Source organism: Schistocerca nitens, chromosome 3 (assembly GCF_023898315.1).
Source record: "Schistocerca nitens isolate TAMUIC-IGC-003100 chromosome 3, iqSchNite1.1, whole genome shotgun sequence".
In the NCBI taxonomy this organism is placed as follows: domain Eukaryota; kingdom Metazoa; phylum Arthropoda; class Insecta; order Orthoptera; family Acrididae; genus Schistocerca; species Schistocerca nitens.
Window position 1 is genome coordinate 756,766,242 of NC_064616.1, and position 21,524 is coordinate 756,787,765.

The 21,524-nt window shown below is 45.6% G+C and overlaps 1 protein-coding gene across 1 annotated transcript in view; it reads right to left on the minus strand.

The window, feature by feature from the left end:
* The window catches only part of LOC126248752 (solute carrier family 28 member 3-like), a 464,899-nt gene extending 444,429 nt beyond the window's left edge, over window positions 1-20,470 (minus strand). The window contains exon 1 of the mRNA XM_049950094.1: window positions 20,430-20,470. The gene's annotated coding sequence lies outside the window, so the exon portion shown is untranslated. The remainder of the gene's footprint in view (window positions 1-20,429) is intronic.
* Between the last annotated feature and the right edge of the window lie 1,054 nt (window positions 20,471-21,524).

The following is a 21,524-nucleotide window of genomic DNA, read 5'->3' on the forward strand; positions in this document are numbered from 1 at the left end:
GGCCTAACGGTGTGCGGGACCGTAGCCCAGCTTCATGGAGACGGTTGCGAATGGTCCTCGCCGATACCCCAGGAGCAACAGTGTCCCTAATTTGCTGGGAAGTGGCGGTGCGGTCCCCTACGGCACTGCGTAGGATCCTACGGTCTTGGCGTGCATCCGTGCGTCGCTGCGGTCCGGTCCCAGGTCGATGGGCACGTGCACTTTCCGCCGACCACTGGCGACAACATCGATGTACTGTGGAGACCTCACGCCCCACGTGTTGAGCAATTCGGCGGTACGTCCACCCGGCCTCCCGCATGCCCACTATACGCCCTCGCTCAAAGTCCGTCAGCTGCACATACGGTTCACGTCCACGCTGTCGCGGCATGCTACCAGTGTTAAAGACTGCGATGGAGCTCCGTATGCCACGGCAAACTGGCTGACACTGACGGCGGCGGTGCACAAATGCTGCGCAGCTAGCGCCATTCGACGGCCAACACCGCGGTTCCTGGTGTGTCCGCTGTGCCGTGCGTGTGATCATTGCTTGTACAGCCCTCTCGCAGTGTCCGGAGCAAGTATGGTGGGTCTGACACACCGGTGTCAATGTGTTCTTTTTTCCATTTCCAGGAGTGTACCTCTTCAAGAGTTAAATATATTCGCTATTTATATTCATCGTAAACAATCCATCAGAATTTCAGAAGACTTGCAATGTCTACGAGTGCAACTCTAGAAGAAATGGAACTTTAAAACTTATTATTAAAACTGTCGGTGGCTAAGAAAGGAGTTCAACATCCGTGAACAGCATTTTTTAATTCTTTGTTCACTAACATAAAACGTCTAACCTATAATCATTTCTTCACGATAACTCCTTGTATTCCATAGATTAGTTAGTTATTTAGTCAGTTAGCTTTATGTTTCATGGGTCATCTGCACGATAAATCGTAATTGTGTGAAACGAGTCATTTTATATTCACATTGCAAAATTGCGACGTAATTTTATTTGAAAACTGGTAGCCTGTAAGAAAAATAAAACATAGATTTAAGTGTAGTTGCATGAGTAGGACTGAAACATCTGTTCATCAACGATAAACTTAGGCCAGTGTGCCTACTAGGAACTCTTAAACGGCAAGAATGAAACCATCTACTGAAACGAAACATGTATACATATCATATGAACTGACTCGTTCCACTTCATTTCGATAAAATAAATCGTTCAAGTGACCTATGTAATACCTAACAAAGTAACGTCCGTTTCACAAAACCCATTGGTTCACTGTCCTCCGTGCAAACCTAGTAAACGTGTACAGATGCTACTGAGTGGAAACATTCTAGTGAAGAGGAGTTGATCCTTACATTGTCCTTTTTCGGCACATTATTTTAAGCTACCGGGTCGGTAAAGTTCTATCTGCTCGAAAACCTTCACAAGTGTATAGTACATAGATGTAACTGCTTACAGCTTCTACATTTGGCCGGCCGGGGTGGCCGAGCGGTTCTAGACGCTACAGTCATAACCGCGCGACCGCTACGGTCGCAGGTTCGAATCCTGCCTCGGGCATGGATGCTTGTCATGTCCTTAGGTTAGTTAGGTTTAAGTAGTTCTAAGTTCTAGGGGACTGATGACCTCAGCAGTTCAGTCCCATGGTGCTCAGAGCCATTTTACATTTGAAAAAACTACTAAGATCCCTCGCTTGCAGCATGGGTGAAATGATTATTTTTTTTAATTACATATCTCAGCCGCTGGTAACTCGCAAACGTGAACTCTGTCCACAAGTCCTTCTGGGCCCATCGGCACCGACCGCCCGCCGTGTCATCCTCCGCCAAAGGCATAACTGGATGTGGTATGGAGGTGCATGGGGCCAGTACACCGCTCTCCCGGCAGTTGTCACTTTTCGTCACCTAGTGCCGTTATTACTCGATCAAGCAGCTTCCCAATTGACATCACGAGATGAGTGCACCGAGTTCCAGCTCTGGCACCAACAAAAAAAAAATCTCTGAGAGGATCGAGAATCGAACCCGGGTACTCCATATAGCGATACCATGCACGTCACTTTTTTCACTTTTTTTGTGCGAGCAGTCGCCTTAACCGTTTCTTTATTTCTTATTTTTCATTCTTTTTTAGCGGTCGTCTTACCATTTTTTTTCCTTTTTTCTTTATTTTTTGTTTAATGAAGTAGAGCAGTAATCTTCAGGCCGGTGGAGGCAGGGTGGACTGGGGATGAAACGTGAGGCCTGGCCACAATGCCTCTCCCGTGTATCCCCGAACTACTCCCCTCCGATTTTTTTGTGTGGAGCTAGAAGTCAGGTTAACGAAACATCTTTATTTCTGCAATGGTGTCCTTCTAGGGGTAAAGAAAGTAACTAAACAAAAAAATTAAAGTATAAATAGAACTTACGGCGGAACCAACATTTGACACTACACTCGCTGCTATTATCGATCAACATGTCAACGGATCCTTCTAATCCGGCATTAGGGCCAGGCACATCTTCATGAAGAAAGGGTTCATATGGTTCTGTCACTTGTTCAGGTTCGTTTCATAAAATTAACATGCACATAAGGTTAATTTCTTATACCCAGCACACCCCAAATGTGGAGAGGGCTCAAGAAGACGCTACCCAGACAATTAGCAAAATATTCGCGGTAGTGCGGGCGGCGCCGCAAACGAGTGAATCGTTCCAATAGAGAGGTCCAAAAATCGAGAAAGTGTTTCTCATCGTCATGGTAAAGCTACAATATGGTCAAACCCTTGATCTATATCACTGCATTCATCTTAGTATGTGGAGAAAACGTCATATCTGGGATATGAATGGGTGTCAGAGCCACTGCTGTAGGGTTCGTTTGCTGAATGAAGGCCAACATCAGTCTCGTTAACCTCCACACTTCCACAGCAGACCCACATTGTAGACAGTGTTCACCTGACTCAGGTAGAGGGCACTAGGGGCATAGCAAAGAGTCGGCCATATGTGTGGAATTGAGTCTCTGGCCATTTATATATTTGTGGTCGATCACCAAATATCAGGCCACTCTGGCGTCAGAATCGAGAAGAGTACCATGCACTGAATGCCAGACCACCGGCCAAGTAACCGAGGGTAGACGGCTTTCAATCGGATTGATGAGATGGTCTTGCATCATATGGAAATAAACATCGTGCCCCCTCTGCAGCCGCTCACTCGGCAGATCAGTGTTGACATAAATGAAGTCTACAAAAAACGCCTTTAGGCGGGAGAGCGTTGGCGAAATATGCGTCGATCATGAGAGGAGCGCGCCAATTCCTCAACTAGGGTCCCAGTGAAGCTGTGCTGGCAGTGGTTCCAAATCTTCATTATAGTGGTTACATATAAAGCAGCTGCTCTAACCCACACATTGACCATTTCAAGATCGCTCTTTGTGGCACAGAGGGTGAGCATGTCTTATCGCACTTCGATAATCATTCCCACCCTGGCAAAGTAACGAAAGACTGCCTGTAAACTGCTTGCTATCATCTTCAGCATTGGGAGAACCGTGGTCAGATGGGGTATCCTGGACGCCATGTGGATGCTGACATAAGCCACCCAGTGGACCATGTTCAAAGATCCCAGCAAATTGCTACAGGTGTCTCAACGTATGCCTTGTATGAGATGAGTATAGGTAAGGCGTGCAGTCCGTAGACTGACACGTATAAAGATAACCCCCAAACATTTGATCTATCCCAGAGAAGGTATGGAGCCAAACTCCCTTCCTGGAAGCCGCTCCTGATGACCATCGCTCCAGACCTCTCCAAGTCCAAGTGGCTGCAGGCTATGGTCCCATATTGGACAATCCAGTCCAGTGATCTTTGGACTTCATCTGGTGTATGCACTAAGAACAACAGGGCGTCCATGTAGGCACAGCAGACAAAGGTATGATTCTGAACATAAGTCTCTGCAGCCGACATCATAGTGTGTGTAACAGTGGCTCCATGCCGATGGCATACATAACCACCAACAGCGGGCAACCTTGCCTCGCAGATCAACGTATCTTGATCATAACCTGTGGAGTTGCGCTATGCAGAATGTGCATGACGGAGTTTATGAAGGACTGGAGGAAGGCCAGGTGCCGCAGCAGCTTCTCAAGATAATCGCTGCATAAGGCTTCACATATACGACACGCCTCCACCAGTAGGATGACATCACGGTAATCTGTGTGTTGTTGTTACCATTGGGACACATCTGGTCTGTAGAGATGACTTGGTGCAGGACACTCCGAATGCGGCCAGCCAGAAGTCTCGTAAATACCTTGAAATCGCTGTTGAGCAGCATATGAGGCTGGTAATGGTCAAACCCAATTTCAGCAGCTGGCTTGGGGCCGATATGCTGTCGACAAAGGCAGGTGGCATCTGCACTGCAGGTTTCATCAGTTCTTGGTACGTTATAATCCATTGATGCATCATAACATCACCAAACATATGATAAAACTCTATTGGGAGATCATCTGGGCCCAGCGATTTGTTGGTCGCCCCTTTTCTGAGGGCGTCGGTGACGTCCTCTGCCATTATGGACTCTGTCAGGGTCATCACTGCGTTTCCATCGTGGGTCTGAGGCAGCAGGCAGAGAACTTGATCCATTGCCATAACATCCTGGTCTTTTGTGGTACAGAACCACTGGTAATGGTGCAAGAAGACATTGGTGATATCCTTTTGCACCGTCAGGCGCCATCCATCCACCATATACAGCACGGATATCAATGCACTTCGACATCTGCGATGTTCACGGATAATGTGATGCATGGCCAGCGGTTCATCCCTGATCTCGTCTTGACTACGTTCGCGCACAAGCATGCCCTCAAGACGACGTCGTGTAAGCATTGTGATCCTTGCTTACAATCAATGGGCTTTAGCTTGACGTCCTGGTGACAATGGTAGGGCGGATATCTGTTGCAGTACCCTAAAATAGTATTCAATGGTGTGCCATTGCTAACAAATAGCCACCTGGCCGCAATTCATCATCACACGCTGCAGTTCAGGTTTTGTGCAATCGAGTCACCAGTGGATCGTGGAAGGAAACATCGGACGCAGCCTCTCACAGTTCCTCCAGGTCTCCACTCCCCTCTGCTGACACTCTGGATCCTCGAGAAGCGCTACATTCATCTTCTATGTGTTCATGCAACGACACACCATCTGTCGTGGGAGGGAGTTGGTGCAGAGGTAAGCTTCATGATCCGTAATGGCTGGCGATCATATCTTAGCAGCAAGCGGCGCTGTCTTAAGGCCCTGTGAGACATAGACCTTGTCAAGACGACTCGATGAATGCCCAGTGACATATGTGCATCCCTGTCTGTTGCCATGGATACTCCGCCAGGTGTCGATGAGGCGAAGGTCTTGCAACAGGCGTTGCAGTTCCCTGCATGTGCTAAAGTGTGGTATTTGATCCTGTAGTGACAAGGCACAATTGAAGTCGACACCTAGGATGATGGTATGGTCACAGCATCCCTCGAATAAGAGCGCTACCTCCTCTGCGTAAAATCTCGAATGGTCTGTCCTCTTGTCCTTATTGGAGGGAGCATACACATCCACAATACTGACGCCCTCATATTTGATAGCAAGTAATCATACTGACGGGCGTTAGTTCACACCATCGATCACGATGCCTTCCTTCACAAGAATGGCAGTACCACTGCCATTATCCGTGCATGACACCTTATAAACGTCGTATCCATAAACAGACGGTAGCTGGTCTAGGCGCGCTTCCTGGAGGAGTGGGGCGTTGAGATGTGCAGCCCACAACAAGTCATGATACATCTACAGCTTGACCTCAGAACTCGTGGTATTGTGGTTGGTGGTGCCTATCTATTAGGCCTGTCATGGAGAGGCGGTATTGTTGGCGCCTGTTGTGAGAGGTGGAGGTGGGAGACCTGAAGAAGGCCCCACCATTAACAGCGGGTTCCCTCCTATGCCCACTGGCACTGAACTGTCGTGATGTGAAGCAACTTCAACTGCTTTAGCTATGGCAGCAGACGCCGCGTCCTCGACATTGTCGGCCAGTCAGGCTTGTGCTGCGATCATCCCCCAGAATTAACAGGGTGGCTGAAGGTTGCAGTACGTCTGTGATAGGATCAGATACTGAATCCATCATCCAGAAACATGGCACTATGAGAGGTCTCCTTCGAAACCGCTGTCGATCTGATGCCATCAGGGGAACCGATAACCGCCGGCCGCGGTGGTCTCGCGGTTCTAGGCGCGCAGTCCGGAACCGTGCGACTGCTACGGTCGCAGGTTCGAATCCTGCCTCGGGCATGGATGTGTGTGATGTCCTTAGGTTAGTTAGGTTTAAGTAGTTCTAAGTTCTAGGGGACTGATGACCACAGCAGTTGAGTCCCATAGTGCTCAGAGCCATTTGAACCATTTTGGAACCGATAACCATATCGTCCTGCTGGGGATAGTCGTCATCGTCGAGATGTTCGACTTCTATGGACATTGTCCTGCAGGTATCGGATGGAGCAAGTTGATGTTTCCTCCATCGCTTTGGAGCCCATTGTTTTCGAACATTAGTGTCGGTATCCGACAACGACCGAAAATCGTTGCCATCAGCGACAAAAGCGTCAGTTTCTACCACTAAATCTGCGGTGGCCGACCTCTCCTCCAGGCCTGTTCCCCCTACACACTGCAAAATCGATGCCATTGGTTGCTCTGGCAGTGCAGAATATCCGCCTGTATTGTAGTGCCCTGCCGCCGCATCGGAGGCTGCTGAGTGTCGACTGAAGGCGACGCATCTGTCGACAGTCGATCAGAAGTAACAGTTTGAAGGGCCCTCACGTATCTCAACGGAAGCACCGTTAGATTGGGCGATATCTCCCCCTAGTCGGCAGTTGTGTGATGCGCTGTTGCATACAGCTTGATCTGAAATGTCCCTCTTGCCCACATCCCAAACAGGCTTATGTTCAAACTAGTGGGACATGTTTTGTAACGTCTACGTGCACCTAGAGCACCCCATTCAGAACTGGGTACGAGGTAAAGGGTGCCTATTTTTCCGCCGTATGGCTTATCACAGTGTCACATGGTCTCAAACCTGCGGTCACTATCTCTGTTGACTCCTCAAACGGTAACTTGAACACCGTCCTCTGGTCTAGACCTGTATGTACCAGTTTCACAGCCGGCCGAAGTGGCCGAGCGGTTCTAGGCGCTACAGTCTGGAACAGCGCCACCGCTACGGTCGCAGGTTGGAATCCTGCCTCGGGCATGGAAGTGTGTGATGTCCTTAGGTTGGTTAGGTTTAAGTAGTTCTAACTTCTAGGGGACTTATGACCTCAGAAGTTGAGTCCCATAGTGCTCAGATCCGTTTTTTTGAACCAGTTTCACAGGGACAATGTCTCCATTTGAATATCTGAAAGGAAGGTCGCTGGTGCCTTTCAGAATCAGTTCACAAGCCGCATCCTCCACCAGTTTCACATAGACTACGCTGCTCAAAATAGACAGGTGAATCCCCATTACTTCGTGAAATCAATGTGAACGTCATCTCGTAAAAACTGTTCAGTTTCCAATGCTTTCGGCCGCGCATACTCGATCGCAAAACTGAATTTCTATGTCGATTTTTGATTTGAGTGTTTCACGGTGCATCGAAGGAAGTAAGCTGCACGGAAAGGACTGTAAATCACAACACCGCTCGACCGCTTACGCGACAGAGATGTAAACAGAACGTCCGAGTTGTTGCCCTGCCGAAGGCGGACTGCGACCACGCTGCTACAGAGACAGGTCTCAGGCCATTCCGATTGTATCGTTATCAGTTTCAAACTTACTGTCAAGTCATCATAGTATCATTTGAATTTGTTACATAGTAAATCGTCGACTGAACAGGACCAGAGAGGCACTCACAATGGAAACACATTTGCACCCCAACAATCAACATCTGTGCTACCAAACTCTTTCGGCAAGTGAAGTAAAATTCCTTACTATTTTCTTAGTATGTGAGGTCCACTTCCATTATAAAATAAAAGCTGTTTGTTTGTCTGCCATATGCGCTTCAGTTCTTTTATTTTTGCTACTTGTTAGATATGGTCCAGTCACATTAATGTGACCACTGCCTATGTTAGAGTTCAACGAGCAATAACCACTCACAGACGGCAGGTGGCAGCACTAGCAGTGGAGGGCTTATAAAGCGAATCTGGGGATGCGGATAACAATGCAGTCGGTTGTAATGTGGAAGCGGAGTGATGTATCTGACGTCCAAAGGGGCATGCTCATTGGCTTTCAGACCAAGAGTGGAAGCATTTAAGTAATGGCTCAATTTTTAAACTGTTCGATTGCCGCCTGGTTAAAGTAAACCGAACATGGCAAAATCGCGCTATCTAAAAACGGCGTCGAGGCAACTGTGGTCCCGGCGGTGGTTCGAGTCCTCTCTCGGGCATGGGTGTGTGTGTTTGTCCTTAGGATAATTTAGGTTAAGTAGTGTGTAAGCTTAGGGATGTATACAGACAAATGTACGTGTAACTGTTGAGCAACTGACCACCCAGATGAATCAACGGGCTACCAACAGCGTCTCCTCAACGACCGTTCAGCAAATGTTGTCGCGTATGGGCCTCCGCAGCAGGCGCTTGTTTCATGTACCCATGCTGACTGCTGTTCATAGGCGAAGAAGGCTGGAATTTGCACACCGGTACCGCAACTCGACGCCCACTGAGTGGCGGCAGGTGGCCTTTTCAGATGAATTGCGTTTACTGCTCCATCAGACAGATAGCCTTCGGCATGTACGGCTCTGCAACAGTTCTCGGAAGCGTCCAGGGCAGAGGAGGGAGCATTATGGTCTGGGGAATGTTTTCGTGGCGTTCCATGGATGATCTCGTCGTTCTGGAAGGCACAATGGGTCAACATAAGTATGCGTCTATCCTTGGGGACAATGTCCACCCCTACATGCAGTTTATTTTCCTCGGCACCATGGCATCTACCAGTAGGACAATGCAACGCGCCACACAGCTCACAGTGTACGTGCGTGGTTTAGCAGCTTCAGGATGAATTTACCGTACTCCACTGTCCGCCAACCCCCTCTCCCCCCTTCCACCTAGATTTAAACCAAATCGAAAATCTGCAGGATCACCTCGATCTGACTGTTCGCGTCATGAATCCTCAGCAGTGAAACATAGCGTAACCGGTCACGGAACTGGAGTTGGCTTGTCTGCACATACCTGTCGGTAACTTCCAGAACCTCAACGACTCTCTTCCTGCACGTCCGTGATGCAAACGATGGTTATTCATGCTTTTGACAGATAGTAACACTAATGTAACTGGACCATGTATTTATATATTATATAAATGGCAATATTGTTTTAAACATGTTTCTATATTACAATTTTTGGCATTGGCCTCCTGTCAGTAGGTTATAAGCAAATTTTTGATGAACAACGTTTTAAGGTTTTTTGGTTTCACTCACGATTTTGAGTGGTCCTTCTTCGCATCTGGCGCACTTGGCAGAGTCGGATAATATAGTAATAATCAAGTTAGCTGATGGGGCTAAGTACATGGTACCCCCTCCATTCAGAAAACAATACATTGTGTCTTTGATTATACTGCTCTCTGTTAACGACTCACACATACATTAAAGTGTTTTTACGCCAAGGCTTTACATACGTTCATTTTCCATTAGCCTAATTCTGTGGTTCTTTTATATTTATCAGAAAACTAAAAGAATATGCCACATCTCCACAGTGATTATCGATGAGCTGGCTGAACACCCAGTTCATATAACCACAAAGTCTTTAACATTATGTAGCACATATTCCGGAATCCATTGAAGTTGAAACATGTATCAATAACTTTAATAGATATATAGCCTATTGTGAGGTGTCATTTGAGCATTTAGCATATTGTTGAGATGCTGCAGAAACTATCCCCAGTGGCCCACAGTGATAGACAGCTTCCCAAAAGACCACGCAAATTAAAAAGAAATCTAAGTTACACAACGGAAAACAGTTTGTCTTATTAAATTATTATGGATGGCCCAGGTAAGCATGAAATACAGTTTCCGCATCTCACTTAGACATACTGATAATGGAACCCAACAAACTATAAAAAGAAACTATGGGTCACTATAACAGTCTGGTTCATTGTTAGAAGACACCAAAATTGTTTTATCTACTGAATCAAGAACGCAACTAATTATTGAGGGAACAAGGGATTGAAAACATGTACAATAGCGTTGGCACAGGTGGATGGATACATGATAGAAACGATATAAAAACTATGTTTACGTATATGACCAACGATGGCTAAGTAAGTTAATGAACTACAGAAAAATCGCGGAAAAGCATAAACAGCCACTAATACCGTCGCCTAAGTGCATCGTGGGTTCAACTAGTCAGTTGTGGAAATCAAATCAGCAAAATGAAAGTTTGAGGCAAGATAAATGACTTTGTGCTTGTTTCGACTTGATAAACGCAAAGCCGACCGCGGTGGCCGAGCGGTTCTAGGCGCTTCAGTCCGGAACCGCGCTTCTGCTACCGTCGCAGGTTCGAATCCTGCCTCGGGCATGGATGTGTGTGATGTCCTTAGTTTAGTTAGGTTTAAGTAGTTCTAAGGTCTAGGGGACTGATGACCTCAGATGTTAAGTCCCATAGTGCTCAGAGCCATTTTAACCATTCTGATAAACGCAAATATGGCCCATGCTTACCACTCTAGTAATGAACGAGTGTGGAAGTGCCTCAAGACCCGTGGAGAAGTCTTCCCTATAACACCCTAAAGAGAAGCGTTCGTTATGGTGGCCCAGGAGCAAGTGCTCTCTCTCTCTCCTCTAAAATACTTAGCTGCTTCTGCCACCACCGGAATCTCACTCGTGAGTTGCAACAGACCTTGTGAGTTCCGACCAATGATGATTTAATAAGCATGCTACAAAATTCCCTATTCTTACGAATTCTGGCATGGTTAACAAATGAATGCCGAATGTCTGACCCACCTTTTGACAGATTTCTATTTATGGCCATTGAAAAACTGTACATGTACACATGTATGAGTTCTCTTCTCTTCTACCAAAATGAGTGCTGTGAGGCAATCAAGATCTCTTTACTAAATTTTGAACAAATATTCCAGCTGGCCTCCTTCAGGCTCCTGTATCACACACTACCGGTGTCACTGTCTTCTCCTCTAAATCAGGTCTTATCTTTGCTAAAAGGCATTCCATGTACTTAGTGTACAATGAAACTTTGTAACAGGCTGGGCCACCTTCGTCTGTTGCCTCTGCTGTGTTCGACAGTAGACCACTCTTCTCAATGTTTACCTGACCACGACTTGGCTTTAAGTAGACACATTTTTATGACCCGTACGGTTCACCATGTGACTCTTGCCTTTTGCCAACCAGCTAAAAGCCCCAGGTTGCAGCACATTACAAGAATGTGATTTGATTTACTGGTTCTATATGTATACTGAATTATTAAACATGTTACAGAACAGTTTGGGAAAAAACTGCCACGTAACGCTATGTACTCATCAGTGCGTGGAAGCGGGAACCTATACGTACAAATCATACTTATCATCACAATCACACTACAAGCGAAATGTCATCATTGACGCTCATGTATTCTCCGATGGTAGGGGTCATCACTATATAATTTACATCTATGAATTTCTGTCATATCTTTGCCAGTCAATTGATTTTCTAACTAAGACAGTGGATACTTCCGAAAGGTTGGTAATTGATCATACCGGTTTGTTGCTATTAGTTAACCAGAAAATTTTGTACATAAACAGTTTGATGCCTGGATAATGAAGTCTCAGTCTTAGCAACAACTCTGCTGTGAAATCAAACTTTTTAACGAAAGCTACTGCCCAAAGATTCACTAGGAACGGCTTTTGGCACCCCCATGTGTCTTATTTGCAAACGATCAGAAATAGTAACAGCAGCGTCTATTTACTTATTTACTAGCTGGCACACAGGCGACGATAGCCTGCGTTAGAGTACAGTAAGGAATGGTTGACTAAATAAGCGGTTGTGGACTCATGTTCTACAATATACTAAACACATCGTCATGCATGCGATTCACTATGCCACCCATAACGACTCGTGGCAGACTGGAGTCAGTGTAGACATGATGAGCAATATAGCTCTCGCAGGGGGAGCAAATCCTAGCAATGAAACACGCTAATCTAAACTAATGGAAATGTTAGAAAATAAAGTACCATTTACAGGGATTTGATTAAATATGGAAACACGGGCGAATATTCTGAGAAGCTATGAGTGCGTTATGTTGGAGCTAAGTGAATTCGAACTTGAGCAAATTGTTGGTGCCTGTGAAAGGGTACAGTACCACCCGACATTGAAAATAGGTACAACATTCTTCGTTATTCTTGTCAGAACAACATATTTTTTGTAATAATAACTCAATTTCACTTAATACACCGAAGCCGGATACCAGTGCAGGAAAGAATGACAGTTTATTTATTTGATTGATCACATGTGCACTCCCACAAAATAAATCCCTACATCCAATTTAGTGATATCTGCGAAAAGAATGAATGTATGGTCGTCTGCTAACCACAGATAGTGAATGTGCAATATATCATCATCTTTGAGACGGTACTTGGGTCACCTTTGGTGGGACCAAAGAGATGAAATTTACCTGAGCTTTGAACGCCTGAAATGTGGCTGACCAATACGGTAGCATGGTGCTCCCCCACCTTGGCGGAGGTGCGAGATCGGCCGTGTTTCAGCACTCTGCCGCTGCATCTTCTGTTGGTAAGACCTGTCTTGGGTGTGCTCCGTAAAGAAAAAAGAGTGGAGACATGGTATGCATGTGAAATACTTAAGCGTAGTTTGGAATAATAATTTCTCTATTTCAGGAAGTTTTGTGGGGAGAATTAAATGTCAGGCAGGTAATATTAATGGGATCGTAGTAATCTTCGGAAGTGACCAACGGTCACAATGAAATAACGTGTAGCAATAAGTTGAAATACTTCCGAGTGCTTAAGTTAAGCTGAATTACTAGCGTGTGTACTATAAGTTGGAAATATTTAAGAAATGGCGTGTTCAGGACTTGAAATTAGAGATGAGTACTTCCACGTGGTGAGTACTGTGTGAGTCTCAATCTGTCTGTTCAAAATGGTTCAAATGGCTCTGAGCACTATGGGACTCAACTGCTGAGGTCATTAGTCCCCTAGAACTTAGAACTAGTTAAACCTAACTAACCTAAGGACATCACAAACATCCATGCCCAAGGCAGGATTCGAACCTGCGACTGTAGCGGTCTTGCGGTTCCAGACTCCAGCGCCTTTAACCGCACGGCCACTTCGGCCGGCAAAATCTGTCTGTGAGACAAAGGATAAAGAGAAGTACTCGTCCATGGTATCAGTTGAGGACTCACGTGTGTGATGAATATGTTCTTAATATTACTTTGCGTGTTATGTTTCCGTGTGACGCTAGATTCAAACTATAATACGCTGAGAGAGAAGCAAGGTGAGTCAGCCGTCTATCCAGCAACGCCACTTGGCTTGCATTGCACAGGAAGCCGTGCATATATCCTCCAGAGTTCATAGTAGGAAAGAAAAGTTACGAAGCGGGGCAGTTCAAATGGTTCAAATGGCTCTGAGCACTATGGGACTTAACTGCTGAGGTCATCAGTCCCCTAGAACTTAGAACTACTTAAACCTAACTAACCTACGGACATCACACACATCCATGCCCAAGGCAGGATTCGAACCTGCGACCGTAGCGGTCGCGCGGTTCCAGACTGTAGCGCCTAGAACCGCTCGGCCACCCGGGCCGGCGGAGAATAACGTGTAACTTAATTGTGAGTACTAGAGTTCATGTTACTCGATAAATAAGAATGAGTCCACTAGCTTGGCAGATCACTCATCTTGCAGGCCTGACTGCTTGATGCCACAGTATGAGCAAGGCATATGGGTGTCTCTCACCTGTATTGTGAGTGCTCCCGCAACCAAGGCAGTCGAAGTGTCTCGTTAATCAGGAGGCACCGAATCCAAGATTTATACTGAATACAGTGAAAATCCATACCACCCGCCAAGTCACGACGTGGACAAAAGTGTATGCCGAGTGATCGTGACGGACGGTCATCGAAGAAGACTATGACAAAAACAGGACGGCAGGTGCTAAAGCCTCTGCAGGTATCAATGTCTCACAAACGAACCCTCTCAGCACCAAAGTGACACAAAGAGAGCGCCATAACTCAGGAATTGCAGGGCGAGCTGGAATTCCAAAGCTCATCAGTGATTCAAATGCCTGTAACAGGAAAATGTGGCGCCCAAGTCATAAAACTTGGATTGTGGAGCAACAGAAGAAAGTCATTTGATCGGATGAGTCTTCTTTCACACTGTTTCCAACTTCTAGGCGGGTTTACGTCGCAAGATTGGAACATGGAGGGGGTTCGGTGACGATTTCGCCAGCCATATTGTGGTATTCGATGGGCCCCACGTTACCTTTGTAAGGCCGCATTACTGCCAAGGACAATTTGACCAGTTTGGCTGGTCAGGTCCCTCCCGTGGTACAATATCTGCTCCCCGATCGGGATGCTGTACACACAGCTCGATTTCATGGTCGAGCGGCTGCTCGTAAGCCACACATCACGCCGGTAAATGCCAAACGGCGACTCGCTTGGTGTAAGGAGCGTAAACAATGGACGACTGAACAGTGGAAAAACGTTATGTGGAGTGACGAATCACGGTACACAATGTGGCGATCCGATGGCAGGGTGTGCGTATGGCGAATGTCCGGTGAACGTCATCTGCCAGCGTGTGAAACGCCAACAGTAAAATTCGCAGGCGATGGTGCTATGGTGTGGTCGTGTTTTTCATGAAGTGTTCGAACATTATGAATTACCGCGAAGAAAACTGTCTATTGACACACAGTTCGAATGTTCAAATGTGTGTGAAATCCTATGGGACTTAACTGCTAAGGTTATCAGTCCCTAAGCTTACACACTACTTAACCTAAATTATCCTAAGGACAAACACAGACTCCCATGCCCGAGGGAGGACTCGAACCTCCGCCGAGACCAGCCGGACACAATGTCAACACGGATTTAGAAAACATCGCGACCTTGTGAAACACAACTAGCTCTTTACTCGCATGATGAGCTGAGTGCTATTGACAAGGGATTTCAAATTCATTCCGTATATATGGATTTCCGGAAGGCTTTTGACACTGTACCACACAAGCGGCTTGTAGTGAAATTGCGTGCTTATGGAATATCATCTCAGTTATGTGACTGGATTTGTGATTTTCTGTCAGAGAGGTCACATTTCGTAGTAACTGATGGAAAGTCATCGAGTAAAATAGAAGTGATTTCTCGCGTTCCCCAAGGTATTGTTATGGTCTCTTTGCTGTTCCTTATCTGTATAAACGATTTGGGAGAAAATCTGAGCAGCCATCTTAGGTTGTTTGCAGATGACTCTGTCGTTTAACGGCTAGGAAAATCGTCAGAAGATCAAAACAAATTGCAAAACGATTTAGAAAAGATATATGAATTGTGCGAAAATTGTCAGTTGACCCTAAATAACGGAAAGTGTGAGGTCATCGACATGTGTACTAAAAGGAATCCGTTAAACTTTGGTTACACGATAAATCAGTCAAATATAAAGGCCATAAATTCAGCTAAATATCTACGAATTACAATTACGAACAACTTAAATTGCTTCCGTATGTTTGGTATGATTTTCACGTTACTGCTGTATCTTATAACGGTTGTAGACTTGTTGTGATTAAGTGGATACGCATTTATCTCTGCATAACGTACTGTAGTGAAACGTTCGTTCACTCTGTTCTTCATGATGCTGTGGCGTCGGACGGTATCTCAATCGCGTATATAGATTTTCTATACTCGAGCCCACGACCAGAATCCACGCGCTCCTAACTATGTGCAGCGCACAAAGGCAATACACGCACTACCAAAACGATCATCTACATTCATACTCCGCAAGCTACCCAACGGTGTGTGGCGGAGGGCATCCTACGTGCCACTGTCATTACCTCCCTTTCCTGTTCCAGTCGCGTATGGTTCGCGGGAAGAACGACTGCCGGAAAGCCTCCGTGCGCTCTCGAATCTAATTTTACTTTCGCGATCTCCTCGGGAGGTATAAGTAGGGGAAAGCAATATATTCGATACCTCATCCAGAAACGCACCTTCTCGAAACTTGGACAGCAAGCTACACCGCGATGCAGAGCGCCTCACTTGCAGAGTCTGCCACTTGAGTTTGCTAAACATCTCCGTAACGCTATCACGCTTACCAAATAACCCTGTGACGAAACGCGCCGCTCTTCTTTGGATCTTCTCTATCTCCTCTGTCAACCCGACCTGGTACGGATCCCACTCTGATGAGCAATACTCAAGTATAGGTCGAACGAGAGTTTTGTAAGCCACCTCCTTTGTTGATGGACTACATTTTCTAAGGACTCTCCCAATGAATCTCAACCTGGCACCCGCCTTACCCACAATTAATTTTATATGATCATTCCATTTCAAATCGTTCCGCATGCGTACTCCCAGATATTCTACAGAAGTAACTGCTACAAGTGTTTGTTCGCTATCATGTTCTTGGGCGGATTATATACCACCATATCGCGAGAGGTGGAAACACGTAATTCACCCAGTAACATTGTCGAGCATAATCGTTTCTGTTGTCTAGGTGCTATGGTTTGGGGGGGGGGGGGGTATAATGTTGGATAGGCATACCGATCTCCAAATCTTTGAACGCGGTACACACGCCTCAGTCAACGTTATTGTGACTCTGTACTCCTTCCCCAGGTACATCCTTTAAGGATGTCTTCAGTCCTCACTTCATTTTTATGGATGACAATGGGCGACCCTATCTAATGGCGCAGGTGGATCAGCTCCTGGAACGAGAGAATATTCGGGGACTGGACTGGCCTACCTGTTGCCAGGACATAAATTCCATCGCGCACGTGTGGGCTGCGTTGGAAAAACGTATTCCAGCACGTCCACATGCACCAGCAACCATCCAGCATTTGTTAACAGTGCTGGTGGAGGAATGGAACTCCCTATCATAAGAACGCCTTATCAGTCTTGTGGCCAGCATGGGAACACGTTGCGGTTTGAAGTCGCGGGGTCCGTAGCACTAATGAAATGCGTGGCTCTTCTTCCATATCTACTCATCTTTTCAAACATATTTCTTTACTTCCATATGGATGTTTATGTACTAAACTCTCAAACTCCGTCCGGACAGGCCACGGAAGGCACGACGGCACCGACCGACCGCCGTGTCATCCTCAACGAAGGCGTCGCTGGATGAGGACATTGAGGGCATGTGATCGGCACACTGGTCTCCCGGCCGTTGTAAGTTTTCGTGATCGGAGCCGCTTCTTCCCAGCCACATAGCTCCTCAATTGGCCTCATACCTCACAAGGGCTGAGTGCATCCCGCTTGCCAACAGCGCTCGGCAGACCTGAACGATCACTCATCCAATTGCTACCCAAGCCCGACAGCGCTTAACTTCGCTGACCTGAAGGAGACTAGTGTTACCACTGCGACAAAGCAGTCGTCCTATGTGAGAATGTAATGTCAAATAAAATTTTATTTCACTAACTGAAGCATTAGTTTGCCTTTTACGCACACGAAACGAGAGTCTGGACCATAAAATATAAATAAGAGTTTTGGACCACTGTCTACTTAGACCGTGTCTTCACTGAAATTGACTAAGTGACCAAAGGGTTTTGGTTCTTATTTTCAAGAAATGAGGAGAGTCAGGCAGCCAGTCTACCAGGTTTTGAACACAGATTTTATCACCGGTGAGCCGTTTTAACGTGGACTTGTACAGATTGTATTATATCTCGCTTCAAAAAATAAAAAGCGCATAGCATAGAAGTATGAAGTTTAGAACTCTGCACAGAGCAAAATTTCGTGTCACTCCACAGGAGTGTGCTACACCGTAATACCTCGGGAACCACCATTTGCGACAGTCTGATCTTCGTTGTGCTTAGTCATGCAAGCAGGAAACGTAACGCTGCGACATGCGGTGAGAGAGAATGAGCACACGGGCATATCTGAGTGACTTAAAGTACGAAAGTAAACTTGACAGAAATGCGTTGAAACGAGACAGGCAAACCTGCTATAAACGTTCACTGACTGAACTCAAAATTTGTAAAGGAACGTAAAACAGGACAGACAAAGCATCACTTAGTGCACTAGATTATAAATAACCTTGATTGAAACGAATTCTAATAGTCCGACTGCATCGCTTAGCGGCCTACGTCGTTTGGTGTGACAATATATTGACAAATGAAGAATGGAAAGCCGGCCGAAGTGGCCGTGCGGTTAAAGGCGCTGCAGTCTGGAACCACAAGACCGCTACGGTCGCAGGTTCGAATCCTGCCTCGGGCATGGATGTTTGTGATGTCATTAGGTTAGTTAGGTTTAACTAGTTCTAAGTTCTAGGGGACTAATGACCTCAGCAGTTGAGTCCCATAGTGCTCAGAACCATTTTTTTGAAGAATGGAAATGGAAAACATCCCAAGTGCCAAATCTGGCATTTGTCAGTAGAATGAAAAAAACAATGTATCTCTGTGTGTACATAACTGATTTTGTATTCGAAAAATTGAGAAGGTATTTTGATACCACAGAATTGTGCTGCTCACATCATCAATGCAAAAAAAATAAATAAATAAATAAATAAATAAAATAAAAGATACAAATTATAAAACAAATACTTGATTATGTGATTATGAACGTTCTCAGTGTAGTATCAGGAAACTGACGGCTTCTAAATGCCAATAAGAAACTTCTTACAAGCTGATTCTTGCAAAGAACAAAATAGAAAACAGCCGCTGTTACAAATGTTATTTATGTTGTTAACGTTAGTTGTTTTTTCTTCTTTGCAAGAAACAGCTTGTATTTTCTACATACCACGGCCAGAAACATGTTAGTTTTCGACAAAATAACAAACACAAAGTTTTTGTTCTAAGTGCCATTAATAGTGGGACAATACATGTTATTTGTGATAACACAGGCACAGAAATACGGCATTATGTTTTAAACTACTACTACTGTAGTCAACAAATACCATTTCTCATACCTTTTAAATTTTAGAACTCCGGGAAAAAGTTCAGCTTGGCACAAAGACCATGCGCTATCTACTAAAGCATGTTTGAATTACTTTATGATTTGGCACCTGGATCAAGTCTAGGGACATGCAACAAAGTAGCACTGAAAAAACCTTTTGTAAAAAAAATGGCACTTAGAACTTTCCTACTTCCATTCTTCAGATGATTTTTGGGCGAGCTCTGTTGACAATGAGAGCAAACAACTGCTGTTGACAATGTCGTGTGGCCGAGCGGTTCTAGGCGCTACAGTCTGGAACCGCGCGACCGCTAGGGTCGCAAGTTCGAATCCTGCCTCGGGCATGGATGTGTGTGATGTCCTTAGGTTAGTTAGGTTTAATTAGTTCTAAGTTCTAGGGGACTGATGACCTTAGAAGTTAAGTCCCATAGTGCTCAGAGCCATCTGAACCTTATTTTTTTTTTTTTTTCTTTTTTGACAACGTTGTGACGCAAGATCGTAAAATGCAAATAAAACTTTTGTGCTAATTTGTAATGCGTAAATTGTAAGTTAACAAAGTAGAATTACGTCAAAACTGTATTTGTTGAGGGAACACACTCTCGTAGATTTTTTTTTTAAATGACTTCATATTCGCCATCGACTGTACTATTTATTTATAATATCCGTTACTACAATTTCGACCTTAAGTTATAGACTGCAGGCACTGCAAAGCAGTAGTCAACATTAATCATTTTATAGTGTTACTTTTGCTGTGCTTTCAGAACCTGTAACACCTGACAATGGTCTATCGTCGAAATTACAGTAGTGGATATTGTAAATAAGTAGAACAGTCGACGGTGAATATGACGTCATTTAAAAAAATACGACTAAGGTGTTCTTTAAACATTGGAAAACGCACACAATTTTATGTCAATGAGTTATTATTTCCCGTGCTCCGCATGTGCATGCACAAAATCCTAAACAGTATTTCTATTTTCACTTCAAAATTATTAACCATTTTCCCCCGAAAACATACAGGTGCGGATTCCATAGCATGAGCTACGTGTGCTACACGGATAAAAAGCCTCTGCTACTAACACTACTAGTACACCTGATGATGTTTCTGTCTTATGATTTTCAAGAGAATAGAAGAGGATAACAGCAGACAATCTGACTACAACATTGTATATTGCATTTAATACTTGATTTGCTATATAGAGAAAACGGATAATAAATAGAACTTCACTAGCGAATTGCGAAAGACGTCACCGCGATCCGCTCACTGGCGCTTCCCACAGCAAACGAAAATAGCGCTCAACGACAGTGACTTGTCTGCAGCAAGCAGAGAAGGCAGCTGGCGCTGGAGTCGCTACCCCCCTCCAGAACAACAATACCCGTCTACGTTTGGGTCACAGGAGCGGGAGGCACAGTGGAACAGGCGCACGCAACTAGCAGAGCAACAGGCGGCCTGCCGCTAACTGACTGCGGGCAGAATGAAAGCCAGCTTACTTACCTGCAGGCGGCGCGCGTGACGCTGTCGCGCTCGCACTGACCTCCACCTCCCACCTGCAGTCGCTATTACTGCGCTGCGCTTGCGAGACGCTGTTCGCTGTTCCAGTGGCGGGAGCGAAGCTACAAGGTGCAGCGCCGCACAGAAAGTTACGGCCAGGCCATTACTCTGGCACTCATGACAAAATCTTCTTGGTCGTCAGGCCACGTCACGTTCCTTTTCAAACTTCTTTACTGGTCGGCGTTTCGATCCCTCTCCTGGGATTTTCTTCACGATTTCTCTGGTGCCCTGTAAGGCTGAAAACTTTCGCGTTCACTTCAAAAGGCTGTTTTCCCGCGCTTTTTCGGAATTATTGGATGAAAAACCTTTCGGCTGCTGTTGCTGGACGGTTGTCATTGGGTACATACTGAAAGCAGGTACTGAAAGAAAGGGAGAATCGAAAGGATTATTCAGAATGAGATTTTCACTCTGCAGCGGAATGTACACTGATATGAAACTTCCTGGCAGATTAAACCTGTGGCCCGCATCTCGTGGTCGTGCGGTAGCGTTCTCGCTTCCCACGCCCGGGTTCCCGGGTTCGATTCCCGGCGGGGTCAGGGATTTTCTCTGCCTCGTGATGGCTGGGTGTTGTGTGCTGTCCTTAGGTTAGTTAGGTTTAAGTAGTTCTAAGTTCTAGGGGACTTATGACCACAGCAGTTGAGTCCCATAGTGCTCAGAGCCATTTAAACCTGTGAGGCGGACCGAGACTCGAACTGGCAGAATTGAAGCTGTGAGGACGGGTCGTGAGTAGTGCTTGGGAAGCTCAGATAATGCCGGTTTGGTAGCTCAGCGTGTTCGGTCAGAGAGCTGGCTAAAAACTGAGTGGCGAGATCGACAACGAACTTCAACCTATGTCATGTGACGTCCGCTACGACCAAATACAAGGAACTTTAACGAACACAATAAGAAAAGAAGATGGTAGAGCATTTGCCCGCGAAAGGCAAAGGTCCCGTGCTCGAGTCTCGGGCCAGCCCAGAGTTTTAATCTGCCAGGAAGTTTCATGAAAGTACACTACTGGTCATTAAAATTGCTACACCACGAAGATGACGTGCTACAGAT